General features: G+C 42.8%; 1 long non-coding RNA gene across 1 annotated transcript; it reads left to right on the top strand.

Annotated features, from left to right (window-relative positions):
- Positions 1–380: 380 nt before the first annotated feature.
- Positions 381–15,064, top strand: LOC119527926. Its single transcript, XR_005215507.1, has 3 exons — positions 381–417; positions 2,041–2,141; positions 15,035–15,064. It is a non-coding gene; the product is annotated as an uncharacterized LOC119527926 (long non-coding RNA).
- Positions 15,065–15,367: the final 303 nt, after the last annotated feature.

Consider the following 15,367-nt stretch of genomic DNA (forward strand, 5'->3'; position numbering starts at 1 on the left):
CAAAGTCTGGACCAACCACTAGTAGCAAACCTGCAGTTTTCTCTAAGCCACTATTTTTAGTTTCTTAAATGGTGAGCACTTCAACAGCATCATGGAGAAGATCCAAATGCTTTCCCCACAAAAACGATTTCCAGGTTTTCCAGTTCCATTTCTGGGGACTTTATGGGGAAGTTTAGGAGTGATCTAGAAACAGCTTGGCAGGAGAATTAAGCGGCCAGAATGGCGCCCGGGTTGGAAAGCTCTCTGGCAGTGCGTAGATTCTTGGCACGTTCCTCCAGGGCCCTGGGAACCGTCCTAGGGGGGCTTGGGCATCTGCCCGGAGTTGCTGAGTGCAGCCTTGTTCACATGCCACTCATTCTTGGCAGGCAAGATTCTGAAGGCCTCAGTCTCCGTGCACGTCTCTGCTGCCAGCCTCGGGTAAGACAGGACGGCTTTCTTCTTAGAGAACAGGGGCATCTTCCCAGACAGTCTCCCATCCCTTGGACAGGTACAGACTCAGGCTCCTTGTCCTAAAAAATTATTGCAACAAAGGGCACCAACTAAACCTTCACCAGAAGCCTGAAACTTGTGGGGAATATCTAAACTGGGTGTAAGAACTGCAGTTACAGGGGGTTTAAAGAGCTGCTGTATAAACAATTAAAATTGTTAAAATTTTTGAAAAGAAAAATTGGGGTTATTTGTCTTTCAAAAGTTGAGAAAGAAGTAGAGGGAAAAAATGTATCGAAAGAAAAGGAGTGGAGGCTTTCTCTCCAATTACACCAGAGCTCTAAATATATTCTATCTATCTATCTATCCATCCATCCAATCTCAATGTATTATTGTATTATATCAGTCAGGAATGGATGTCCTTATTGTATTAGTAAAAGGGAATAGAGGTCATTCAAACATTATTTAGGGGCTTACTATTTAAGTATTTTCATCTTTATATTTAATAAGTTTCTTCATTAATTATTATTATTATTTCACCTATTAAGCACTTTTCTATATGCCAGGCTCTGTGCTGGGTGCCTTAGATATATTATCTAATTTAATCCTCATAATGCGTGCCTTAGGCATATTATCTAATTCAATCCTCATATCATCCCAGTTTTACAGATGAGGAAACTGAGGCTTAGAAAGATTAAATAGCCTGTTCAAAAATCACGCTTTGTAACTGATGGAGCCAAGATTCAAATCCAGTTGTTTGTAATGATAAAGCCCCTACTTTTAAGTACTTCCCTGCCTGTTGTCCTTTTAATGAGAAAAAGAGCCAGTGGGTTTCTTACTTCACTCTATGTCGGCTTCAAGATGCAGTCTCATTTTGGAAGGCTTGAGTGGATGCCCAAATATGTGCTTGGAAGGAAGCTTACCACCCTTCCCTCCTCCTGTTCAACACACACATACACACACACACACCCCGACTGTCTAAAATCTTCCCCCCTACACACATACACACATTAGAATAAATCAATTACTCCACACTTTACTGAAAGCCTGCTTGATCATAATGATTTTAGAGAAATTCTGGTCCAATCCTTTCATTTCATGGTTAAAGATAACTGAGGCCCAGAGCGTGGCTGATGCTAAATTGGAATCCAGAATTCCTCTCCCTGAGCCAGGATTGTCTCCTCTGCTCCCCCATACCCCATGCTCTGGCTGGGCCCTGGTAGCAGGCAAACGTAAATGAATTGTGCCCACTGGCCTCCTCTTGAGAAGTTTATGAATAATTGAAATATGAGGTCTGAATGTACTGAATACAGCATGGCTGAAACATAGATAATGGGACTGGAAGTTCAGAGGAGGGACAGAAAACCTCCAGCCGGGGAACCAGCATATTCAGGAAAGAGGTGGTGTCTGACCTAGATCTTGATGGACCAGTAAGGTATGAATAGGAGGTGATGGGGAAGGACAATGACATGGAGGCTTAAGATACTTATTTTAGGGAAACAAAACAAATTAAAAAAAAAAAAACACTTAAACTCCAAATAGTTTTGCCCAAAAGAGGACAATTCACCATTACCACAGCTTGGTTTATCACATCACTGTGCATTCTCTCAACAGAATCTTGCAGCAATGGACCACAGGCAAGAGAAACTTGGATAGAGATAGAGGAGTGACAATTGCTTAGGGCAGGACACTAAGGCGGAGCAACTCAGAGGGCAGTGAGTACTTGGGAGGCATGAAGGGGTTAAAACACTCTGCAAAGGCTCCTAGAATCTGCTCTCTAGGGGTAGGCAACTGAAGAGGACCAGGGGAGAGGCAGCCACTCCTTCCAGCTCCTGCCTGCCCAACCCTGGCTCCCAGTAGCCACAAGACGCGGGCTTCACTGATGTGTGCTGGCTGCGGTGTCTCTGAGCCCATCAGATGATCTGGCACAGTTTGTATAATTCTAAATTCTCCTGAACCACACATGTGATATTTAAACCAGATCCAACCACCAGGTCAGAAGGGCCATCCATCCCTAACCTGGAATACAGTAGTTTTATTTAGCATAAGAAACCAGGAGCTTTGCTCCTTAGCTGCACTGGCACAATCAAGATGTCCGGAGAACAAAGGGCATGAAAGTGCCCTCCTAAAATTTGTAAAGGGATTAAACTTGTCATGGGTAAGGAGATGAGGGGAAGCTATCGGGAAATGAGTTTGCGTTCTGCGGCGAACGTTGTTGCCTCCCCAGGACCTGCTACCCCTTTCTTCATTCCTAACAGAATCCCACCTTGCTCAGATGCCTGCCCCTGCACCTCCCGGGAAGGCCCTCCCAGAAGATCCAGTTGGCCTGAGCGAATCCCATTTCCATTTCTGAGTCAACTGACTCAGAGGCTCAGGGATGTTATCAAAGACCCAGTTTCTTTCCATTTTTCTGCCCCGCCATGCTCCAACTGGTAGCCAAATGGTTTAAGAGGGTCTACGAGTCCCATCCAGTCATGGTGACACCCAGATCAGCTCTTTCTGTGGCTCACTCTTGGGAGTTAGAAAAATTCCCTAGAAGTACCCCTCCTCCCTGCAGAGTTTATCTACTGTCTTCTTGGCCACAACTGTGTCACTTGCCAGTCAGAGGATGGCAGGGGAAGGAAAGGAAAAGAACCTGGGTCTTTGATGACACCATTGAGTCTCTGATTCAACAGCCCCAAAGCCCACCCTGTTAGACTTCATTATACATTTCTATATTGTTTGAGTCAGATTCTGGCTGATTTTCTATTACTTGCAACTGAAAGCATCTTAACACATAGGCTATATGTATCCAAACACTCACGCTAACTCTAGTCCCAGGGGAGACCCCTTGCCCCTTACTGGAACTTAACATTCTGAACTCCAGTAATGTTGCCCTTGACTGCTCTGAAGGTCAGAGGGGTGACCTTGGGTGTAAACCCACCTGACCACCTTGTATGGTGTGAATGACCCCAAACAAGCAAATGCCTAAGACCTGGACTAGGCTTGGAAAAATTCCTCGGAGCTTTGGCTGGAATCTCTTTCACAAAAAAGAGGATCCCTTTCACTTTCCAGCAGCTTCCCTTGCCTTTATCACTCTGCAGGCAAACCCGGGGCAAGTCAGTCCCTCCTCAGAAGACAAAGAGAAGTCCTTCCCAGGCTTCAGAGGAAACTTTGCAACCCCAAAGGGTGCAGTGGTTTGGTGGGCAGGTTGTTACTCTCCCTCGGCTTTCGGAGGGCTTTAGTGACTTCCAGCCTCAATCCCCAAATCCCCTGTCCCACTATTAGTTTGATGAGCCATCCCCACATTCAGTCCTAGTCCTCCATCAAATGCCAGAGCAGAGTTTATTGCAGTAATTACTAATGTCTTGGCTCATTAGAAGCCCTTCCCACTTGGGCAGGGGATTGGCAAAGAGTTGCAATTTGGAGCTTTCTGTTTACAAACAAACTAACCTTACAAACGCTGAGCCAGGAGCAGCAGCTGGGGAAAAGTGCCACATACCCACAGCTTGCTTTTCCCTCCACTCCCCCGTGGTTTAGCTGCCTTCCATTTTTTCTTTGAAAGCACTATGCAACTTGGTGCTAAGTCACTGCTGTGGGAAAGCTCTCTGGATATTTGTGGAATGCCTTTCTACAGCATCCCCTCTTATTTGTGTGACTAAGGAGGATTTTTTCTGCCGATCCACTATAGTTCAGCGAAGTGTCCCACTTGCATTTTCTTTAAGATGCTTGGCAATAGTTTAACATAAGCTAACGTGCCAGGCCTGTGTTAAGCACTTTATAAGCTTTACTCACATCATCTCATTTAGTTTTCTCAGTGGTCCGTGAACGTTATTTCTTCTTTACAAGTGTGGTGTCGGAGGCTCAGCGAGGCTAAATAATTTGCAGAGGGTCATAGAAGGAAGGAGGTGAGCCAGAGAAGGGTCTGTTTGGCCCCAGTGAGGTTGGAACTCCTAGTAACCCACAGCAATGCTTCCCTGAGATGGAGATATGGCGCAAATAAAAAAAATGACCCCAAACCAACCTTATGCCACCTCTTTTACCTCCTCACCAAAACAGGACCCCCTGACTTAGTTCTCTGAGGCTTTAACTGGTTACGTGACTAACCTCACCATCTTTTTCTCCCTGCCTCTCAGAGCCCCTGTCCCTCCCTTTTATCCTGCAAAAGGAGCCTCAGAGAATCACTGCTCAGAAACCAGCAAAATTAACATCAGTTCTGACCTGGTTTCACCCAAATTTATATAGGGGAAGTGTTGTGAGAAACAAGCACAGTTCCTAAAAAGGAACAAACACTCACTCCATTGTGGAGAAGAAAAGAATTTATTCACAGTCTTGCAAGAACTGGCCCCCAACCAAATGTGGGGGTTGGTACACAGAACAATAGACTCAGCAGTATTTATTCCCTAAACCTAACCACAAGTCCCTTCCCTGTTTCTCCATTGGCTGGATACTCCAGAGGTTACCTTCTATTGGACAAGCCTAACTAGCCCACGCAAATTTGAAACATGCAGCCAGCCCAAATTGGAAACATTTGAAATAGGTTTCTGGTGCAAATTTGCAACATTAGGAACCCTTGGAACAAATCTCCACCACTGACTATAAAGGGTATGCCCAGGCCTCTTTAGAGCCAGTCTGGGCTAGTTTGGTAACAAGTTATGAGGCTATTTGGGGAACCTCTACCCTGAGTCTCCACCTTGCAAGGATAGTAGATAGTGGGCGGATAAGCAGGGGAACTGACTGTGGATAGTGGGCGGATAAGCAGGGGGACTGACTGTGGATTACAGTTTGTCTTTTTTTACCTTCTACCAATTCCTTAACTGCCCCACCCTGCTAGGCACACCTGTCCTGTGTGAAAGCTAAACTTAATTTCATTCTCACAGTGTTACTCAGAGTGAGTTCCTTATCTCCGAGACTTTAACCCACTCACCAATTTTTGGTAAAATTACAGAAGATACATCCTTTTGGAATCTTTTCAGCAGACTCCATTTTTTTTTTTTTTTTTTTTATTCAAGATGGCAAGTTAACCCACAGATTAAACTTAAGCTAAACATCTGTATTCTCCTTCGGAAGAAATTCCAATTTGGTTAAAGGCTGCACTTGCCTCTAAAAGTTAGCATGGGGTGAATAAACACAGAAAAACGGAAAGCCCAACTGGTCTATTTAAACAAGACCCTGCTTCATTCAGCCGATTAATGAGAAATTAAAATAGTGCTCAGTGAGAACTTTAAATGCTTCTGAAGGGGAACGTCTGAAGAAAAATCTCTGCTGTTCAAGATGCTTGTAAAAGATATGTCTTCAACCTCAAGGGCCTCTAGCGTCGGGAAATCTTTGATCATCTAAATTTAGCTGTTTTCATAAACATTTCAGACAGCAGGCTAATTTTTATTGCCTGGAGAGCCTCATGCAATCAGACTGCAAAACCAGGAAGCATGTCAAAAAATTTTAAGAAATATCAGGAGCCTTGCCAAAAGGAAGAGCCAGATACCAGCTAAGTCGGCTGGCTTTAAATCTGTATTATCACTCTCTGCCCCTTGGAGAGGACAATAAAATTTTACTATATGCTGCTTCTAATTCAACTAATAATTTCTGAGCAGGTCATATGGACAAGGCCCCCTTTCAGGGTGCAGTGAGGGAAACAGATGCAGGCCTGGTGTCTGCCCTTGTAGATCAGTGGAAGAAAGAATATACAATCCTATCAGGTGTGTGTGTGTGTGTACACACATGGGCATATATACATGTCAGAAGCAGGGCACTCCAAGAACAATTTCTTAGGGAACATGGCATTTAATCTGGGATCTAAAGAATGAATAGAATGATGGATAATTTTTTCTCTCTTTCAATTTTTCCTTTTTCCTGCTATCAAATATTCATGCAATGAATAACAATTCAGCCAGGGAAAATGGGTGGAGAAGGCCACTGTGCTCTAGCAGCATTATGAAGACAACAACCTGGAAGCAAGGAAACCCATGGTGGATCATTCAGAAAAGAATTATGCTGCTAATATCTCACCCAGGCTTTGAAAACAAATTCATGAAGTTACATCTTTACTCATCCACTTTATGTAATTTGGGCATGCCAAAGGGGGAAAGGATAGATTTCTATCATTATTAACAGAACTCTTGCTAAGATGAAACTGTGTTCTAGAATAACGGCTGGCAGTGCCTGCTTTTGAGTTTGGTCTGTCTGGGTTTAAACCCAAACTCTACTGTGTACAGTCTGCATGACCTTGGAAAGATCATTTAATCATTTTGAGTTTCAGTTCCCCCAAATTTGATCTGAGAATTATAGTAGTAATTGCCTCATAGGGTTGTCGAGATTAAATGAGATGGTCCCTGTAGAATCTCTTGCAGATTGCCTGGCATACAGAAAATGCTCCTCAAATTTTAGAAGTTGTTCTACAGCAGCTGAGTAGAGTCCTTTCAGCCACGTCTCCATGGAGCTACTGATCTGACACTTGGATGGCTATTTTAACCAGGTAGTTTAAAAGATAGGCAGTGATACCAATATGCCCATCATTTTCCTTCATCTTATCATTTTATATTATCTGGGTTTGATCTTCATGAAAGTGGGTATTTTCACTCCAGACATATAGATGGAGAGATTGGTTCAGATAAAATCCCTCCCTGGGGAGTGGAGGCATCAGGCTAAATCCAAGATCTTCTGACTTGAATCCACCTCTTTTCCCACTATTTAATATGACCTATTAAATATCTTAAGAAAGACAATGTATCGATCAGAACAGTTTCTATGACACAGTTTCACACACTAGACGTCAGCCACAGCAGGATTCAAGGGCCAAAAGGATGTGATTAAGCAGATCTCCCTATGTCTCATGCTTCTTTTGGCTTTGTCCTCAGGCTTTATGTTCTGGCAAATGGCAGCCAGCACCTGCAGGCCTGTTTTCAAAGATGAATTCCAACTGAACCCCCTGGGTGGTGTCCCCATCTGTGATGGTTAGGTTCATGTGTCAACTTGGCCAGGTGATGGTGTCCAGGTGTCTGGTCAAGCAAGCACTGGCCTAACCATTACTGCAAGGACATTTGTGGCTGGTTAATAATCCAGAAGGCTGGTTTATAAAATCATCAGTCAATTGGCTGCAGTTGTGACTGATTACATCAGTGAAGGGAGTGTCTTCCACAATGAGAGAATTCAATCAGCTGGATTTAATTCAATCAGTTGAAGACTTTTAAGTGAGACAGATAGAGGACCTTCACATCTTCTTTGGCTAACCAGCGAAGCATTTCCTGAGGAGTTCATCGAAGTTGCCAGTTCATTTCCTGAGGAGTTCATCGAACATGTTCATCGAAGTTGCCAGTTCGTTGCCTGAGGAGTTCATTGAACATCTTCATTGGAGTTGCCAGTTTGTTGTCTGCCCTACGGAATTTGGACTCATGCATACCGACAGTTACGGGAGACACTTTTATAAAATCTTGTATTTATAGATATCTCTTGTTGATTCTGTTTCCCTGGAGAACCCTAACTAATATACCACCCCTGAGCCTATCATGGTGGCCAGTGATGAAAACATGACAACTGGGCAGACCAGAGTTACTGCTCAACAAATTCCTGTGGAGAGGGGAATGCGGGCTCTGATTGGCCGAGAATGGATCACCTATCTCACCACTGGTCCACCTAAATCTCATCAACTGAGTGTGGAAGGGGCTGGTTCCACAAAGACTGTCTAGGATACTGTACCGGAAGACAGAAATAGACACTTGGCAGGTCAAAACGGTATTTGTTCACTGAGGAATATTTTACAAAATGGGTCTACAGAGCACTAAAGCTTCAATAACAGTAAGGAGTAAGCCATTATTAGATAATGTAGGAGAAGAGAATTTTCTGGTTAATAGAGAGTTATAGAGAGAGCCCTTAGTTTCATATATGTGGAATATAATAAACTATTCCTCAAGGGACACTTTGTAGATGTCCACAATTGCTTGACCCTAGGATTGCCCTTGTACACATCCATTCTGATTAGGATAGACCTCACCCCGCCTTTCATGGTATTAGCTGAGGGAATAACAAGTAAAGAAGCATAATGAAGGTGGTGGGTAGGGGGTGACTAGGGCTATAGAAGTTTCCAGAAACCATGCCATATAAAGAACAGCTAAAGAAACCAAGTACCTCTATGGTGGATTAGAAAAAAAAGAAGACCAATGGAAGGCATGCTAATTATCTCCTAAGATTTTAAGGGCTCACATGTAAAGAGGAAAACACTGTTAGCTCTGTATTCTCTTCAGAGGTAATATTCAAAATAATGGGTGGAAGTCACAACAAGGCTGGGTTTTCACTCAACAGAGGTACAGTGGACATTTGTTGATCGTTCTCCCCAGCATGCCTTCTTCCATTTCCGGTAATAGCATCTGGTTTTGCTCTTGGGAGGCGCGTGCCTCCATACTCATTACATATTGCCTCCATACTCATTACATATAACAAACGGTTTCCATTCCCAGCTTCCAGCACATGGTGCTTGGTCAAGGCTGAAGCCCATCAGTCCAACCCTTGACCCAACCCACAGCCATAGGTTCATGGTGACCAGCACTCTCTCTGAATTCTGCCCACCTGATTTCCACTGAGCTGGGGGCACAGTCCCTGGGACACTGCAATAATTGAAGAATTCATTTAGTGTGAATTCAGGGCAGCCTGGGGGGTGTGCAATTGCCTCTAAAGATAACCCTCCACCAATGGGGGTGGGATGACCCATCATCCAGTCCTTCAGAGGAACATTCTGAGTCTCACTCTGCTTGATTTCTCAGAGGGTCCTCATTGGGATTGAGCTCCTGGTCCCCTGCAGTGCCCAGATCAGTAACATATTGTCTTTCTTTCTCTCCTTCTCACACTCTTCACTTCTTCCCTTGGCTTCCTGGGATCACCTCTCAAATAAACTACCTGCAAACCAAGTCCTAGTCCCAAGCTGTGTGGTCGGAGGCAGAGATTCCAAATGGTGTCATTCAGGAATAGACATATTATCCAATGCGGGCTAAGGACAGAATGAAAATCACAAGAATTAGGGGGCAGCCATAGACCAATGTCTGGTGTCATGGAGAAATGGGCCTGAAGTTATCAGAGGCCACTAAGTAGAGCATCACAATGGAGTCAACAAGGAAGAAATAAAGCTGAGAGTTGGGCCCTGGTGATACCATTTGAGCCCTGAATCAAGCCACACCTGAAGCCCATCCTTGGGGTATTTGAAGCTATGTGATCCAATGAATTTCCCTCTTAGCTTAATTGGAGGTAGTTTTTTTTTTCCCTACCACTTTCAATCAAAAGACACTGAGCTAAGGCCACAAAGAAAGTTTCAAATTATTAGCACTGCCTAACTATCAAAAATGGCTGCTTTGCAAAGTGGAGAGCCCCCCAGAATTGGAGAGATTCAAGCTGAGCACTGTCAAACATCCATCAGATGTACCAAAAGAAGGTTTATCCTTCCACATTGAATGGGAGGTCAAACTATACAAATTCTAAGATTTGTTTCAATTCTAAATAATCTGATTGATAAAAATGAATGAATGTATGCAAGAGCTCTCTGGCTAAGAGAAGACCGGGTGACAGTAATTCCTTTTTTGGCCTTCCTTCTTCATCACATCGCTATTCTTGCATCAACAATTCATTGGTTAGTCCTTGTTGGCCCTGCCATCTCCCTACCCTCTGGCAATTTGGATTGCTGATATTTTCTTAAGGATTTTCTTTCCAGAAATGGATAAATGGCTTCATCCTCTTCCTACATCATGGGGTTAACAGGACAATCAGCAAATGAATATAAGGACCGAAAGTAAAGATGTTCTTGCCAAGAAGAAATTTGTCCTACCCCAGGAGCAGCGAGAAGAGGGAGTCACAACTTTCTGGCCACTCAAATAAAAACCCCAAACAGATACTTCCACTCAGACCAAACCTAACTATTATCGTGACAGCAGAAAGTTCAGATATGTTATATCCAGGCTCACAGATCTCTCCTCAGACACCTCCCCCAGCAAGGCATACGATGCTAATATTTATTTTATTAGCGTGCATTAATCAAATGAGTAATGCAGCAGGAAATACTGATCTCAGAATCTTTTTAATAAAAAACATCAGTTTATTAATAGTGAAGAATATGCCAAGCAGGCCCTTAATTTTAAGGGAAAGATCCACCTTACCTACAGAACAGGCTGCCTGGCATTATTAGCTGTAGCAAATTACAGATGGGAGCAAAGTCCCCCTCCATGGTTGGCTGGAGGGGCCACCATCCCTCTCCCCACACATTCGAAGGGAGAAACCACAATGCTTGCCCGGAGGTTATGTAAAAAAAGGAAATGTGGATGTAGGTGATGTCTCTTTAAACTTTTGGCCAAAGAACAAAGCTTTTAGTCAGAAAACACTAATTCAGTTATGGTCAGCAGAAAGCAAATAGAAGAGAAAGACTTACAGGCTGTTGTAATACATAATTGATATGGTTTCTGAATCGTATTTGTTAACAAAAAAGTTCTATCTCGTAAGCTATTAAATGTACAGTTTGCTTGTTCAATTTGTTCACTTTCTTTCAATTATCTACATACATAAAATGTGAGAAGGGCTGCCTCTCTTTTAATTTATTTTTCTGATCTGATGCATTTCATCCATCAGGCAGAACTGTGAAACCATTCCCTTTCGATAAACATACAAATGGACAGAAACGTGTATGTTCTCTCTCGCTGGCTTTAGGTTTCTCCACGTGATGGCCTTTTTTGTCCCGTGAGCTGCTGGAAAACGGAGAGCACCATAAGACCCATCGCAAATAGAGCAAGGAGGGTACTGATGAGGTGTGCTGAAAGCGCTCAAACAAGGATGCTTCCCCACTGGGCTGCAGCCACAGGCTCGTTCTGGCTCTGCAAAGACACAGCACAGCTCCACAGATGGGCAGCCAACCTGGAATCTGCGCCCTCTTGCGGATTCATTCACTGGAAAGTGGGAGATTCTGGGGAGATATTTGGCAGGCTAGTTCCCAGGGCGGTTCTGCCTTTCACATCCCATTTAATTAGGCCAGATAGAAGAAATATCCTTGGACTTAGCCAGTGAGGAAAAGACTTGGCAAATTGGCTGGATGGATTTCTTTTATAATTGGCAAGCATGATTGCTAGATAGGGGTACAGGGACCAGAGAGTCAGGGGTGCCATGGAGATCCACAGTGGTATGACGGCCAAAAGTTTGTCAGGTTGGTCCGACACCCAGCCTCCAATGAAGCATACCCTTCCATGCCCTCCTTTCTAGGTACAAAGATCCATTCAGTTCTGAACACAGACAGCTCCAACAAATTCAATTCCAAGATATTTACCATCTCCTACTAGGTGCTGAGCTGTTCTGAACAGTGGGATATGGAGATACACAACAAAGAGCCCCTGCCCTTTAGGAGCCTGCAGTTTAGCAAGGGAAGTGATTCATAAATAAATAATTAAGAAACAAATGCTTTGACATTATTATTGCCTGTTAGGCTTACGCTAAAATCCCCTTGAAGATGTAACGGCCAACTTTTAGACAATTCAAAGCTCTTACAAATGGTGTTTCTAGAACTGAGGGCTTTGTCTGCTAAATGAATGATCAAATGGGGATGTCTTGGCAGAGTTGATAAAAATCCAGATTTCCTGGCTCTGCAGTTAATGCACTGCTTTGCTTGTGGGGTGACTTCTGGCCTCTGCTCTCCAAAGGAAAAGGGACAAGAAGGAAAGAGGGTATCATTTCTTCTTTTCATGCCTTCCATCCCAAAGCCAGAAGGCTGAAGAATAGTTGACTCCATCTTTCCTCCTTTGGCTGATCATCGAGGAGACTTATAACCAGCCTCAGGCACCTCCATCCATTGAAACTCAAAGATGGTCTCCTACAGATTTGGTTCTTTGAGAAGCTCCACAGCTCCTGCACTGAAGGCAAAGCCCACCATGCAGACTCAATGCTGAGCAACTGGCCCCAGGCAGCTCCCATCACTGACCTCCACCTTATTCCTGGATCTTTTTCTTCCAACCCTACGTTTGCACTCAGCCTGGCCCAGGCTTTCAGCTCTTGAGATCATTGGGCACCAGCCTGCAGGCTCCAACTTGGGTTTCTGTTCCGCCTCTGCTCTGCTGCCAGGACGCACACACCTCCTGCCCCTGTATCATCCTGTGTAGTGTTGCAGAGGCCACTGGGTGCCCTCCCCAGCATTGCGTGTTGATGTCAGCACTTCTATAGCATTCACACACTTCTCAGAAACTTCTCTTCTCTCCAGACTGAACAACTCCATGAGAAGAGAGCCTAAACCTGGCACCCAGTATGGGCTTAATACATATTTAGTGATCAAGTTAGTAGACCAAATTCATGAACCAAGAATGTGGTCTTTCTCTAATAATCTTGGGCATTCTTTATCTTAAATGCAATTTTATTGACATACAGGTGCACACCATAAAATCCATCCACAGTATACAATCAGTGGCTCACAGTAACATCACATAGTTGTACATTCACCACGACAATTGATTTTAGAACATTTTCATTACTCCAAGGAAAGAAAAAGAAAAAAAGAGAAAACCCAAAACTTCCCATACCCATTATGCACCCCCATCATTGACTCCTAGTATTGGTGTGGTACATTTGTTACTGTTGATAAAAAAAAATTAAGATTATTTCTGTTAACTATAGTCCATAATTTGAAAATAGGTGTGTTTTTCTCCACATAACACTCTATTATTAACTCCTTGTAATAGTTTTATACATTTCTTCTACCTCATGGAAGAAATTTTTTTATATCTGTACTGTTAATCTCAGTCATCGTCCACATCTAGCTTTACTAAGTTATACTGCCCCATGTCTTAACTTCCTACTTTGCTTCTGGTGACATATAAGACTCTAAACTTCCCCTATCAACCACACTCACGTACAATTCAGCACTGCTAATTATAGTCACAATAATGTGCTACCATCACCTCTATCCATTTCCACTCATCTAAATTCAACCTAGTTAAAAATTCTGCATATCCTAAGCAACCGCTCCCCATTCTCTAGCCTCATTCTATCTCCTAGTAACCTATATTCTAGATTCTGTGTCCTTGAGTTTACATATTATAATCAGCTCATATTACTGAGATCCTACAATATTTGTTCTTTTGTGCCTGGCTTATTTCACTCAGCATTATGTCTTCAAGGTTCATCCATCTTGTTGCATACCTTAGGACTTCATTCATTCTTACTGCTGAATAATAGTCCATCCTATGTATAGACCACATTTTGTTTATCCATTCATTGGTTGATGGACACTTGGATTGTTCCCATCTTTGACAATTGTGAATGATACCACTATGAACATTGGTGTGCAAATGTCTGCTCATGTCCCTGCTTTCAGTTTTTCTGGGTATAGACCCAGTAGCAGAATTGCTGGATTAGAGCAACTCCATTCTTAGCTTTCTGAGGAACCGCCAAGCCATCTTTCACAGTGGTTGTACCATTTTACATTACCACCAGCAGTGAATAAATAAGTGTTCCTATTTCTCCACATCCTCTTTAACACTTGTAGTTTCCTGTTTGTTTAACAGTGGCCATTCTAGTAAATGTGAGATGACATCTCGTGGCTTTGATTTGCATTTCCCTAATAGCTAATGAAGATGAGCATCTTTTCATGTGCTTTTAAGCCATTTGTATTTCTTCTTTGGAAAATATGTCTATTCATGTCTTTTGCCCATTTTTAAATTGGGATGTTTGTCTTTTTATTGTTGAGTTGTAGGATTTCTTTGCATATTCTGGAATATGAAACCCTTATCAGAAACTTGGCTTCCAAATATTTTCTCCCTCTGAGTCAGTTGCCTTTTCATCCTTTTGACAAAGTCCTTTGAAGCACAGAAGTATTCAATTTTGAGGAGGTCCCTTTTATTTCTTTTTTTCTTTCATTGCTTGTGCTTTGGGTGTAAAGTACAGGAAACTACCACCTATCACTAGATCTTGAAGATGTTTCCCTACATTTTCCTCCAGGAGTTTTATGGTACTGTCTCTTATATTTAGGTCTTTGATCCATTTTGAGTTAATTTTTGTATAGGGAGTGAGATGAGGTCCTCTTTCATTCTTTTGGATATGGATATTCAGTTCTCCCAGCACCATTTGTTGAAGAGACTGTTCTGTTCCAGTTGAGTGGACTTGGGATCCTTGTTCGAAATCAATTGACCACAGACCTAAGTGTCTATTTTTGAACTCTCAATTTGATTCATTCATCAATATGTCTCTCTTTACTTGAACATTCTTTTAATGACAGTACTCTTGAGTCAAGTGAAAGTATTTCAGGCTTACTTAGAAAGTTGTCTCTCATATCAAAGATGAAGGAGAAGATTCAAAGACCCCAGAGCACTTTGTGACTGGATACAGACATGGATGAAAGTGCAGCATCCACTATTTCCCCTGGATGAGAAAACCCTGTCACTATTAGTGTCAAGACTCCTGGCCTTCTGGTTTTATCACAGTTTCAGCATTAGTGAGCCTCTGCTTTTTTTATTGCACAAAACACACACTGGGACAGAAAACAGTCAAGGGTAATGCTTTTCTCAGCTATTTAGGAAAGGTATATAGATTTCATGAACCCCACATTACCTCTAAAATTGTTTTCAGATCCAGCATGTCCTATACTAACCTTCTTGCTTGTTCTTTTTCTTTTTGTTTGCAGCCTTCACTATGAAATAAATTGTATCTGGACAATGAAATCAAACTTGCCTAAAGGGCAAGGAAAAACATAAAATCATAAATTGAAAACTTTTCAAGTCAGAAAGAAATCCCTGGAGGCAAAGAGAATGGGAGACTTTTAAGATTTCAATACCCAGATCAGACCCCTCCAGGACACACAGGGCAGTGAATGGGCCTGGGAGGAACATCGGACCAACAGCTGGAAGACCCAAGGTTGACTGACAGCTCCACCACTTGAAAGCTGTGTGATGTTGAGGAAATTTCCTCACCTCTCTGATCCTTCTCTTTTTCATTTTTAGTTTGTTGGCCTTTGTAA

The sequence above is a fragment of the Choloepus didactylus genome, chromosome 2, assembly GCF_015220235.1.
Source record: "Choloepus didactylus isolate mChoDid1 chromosome 2, mChoDid1.pri, whole genome shotgun sequence".
In the NCBI taxonomy this organism is placed as follows: Eukaryota; Metazoa; Chordata; class Mammalia; order Pilosa; family Megalonychidae; genus Choloepus; species Choloepus didactylus.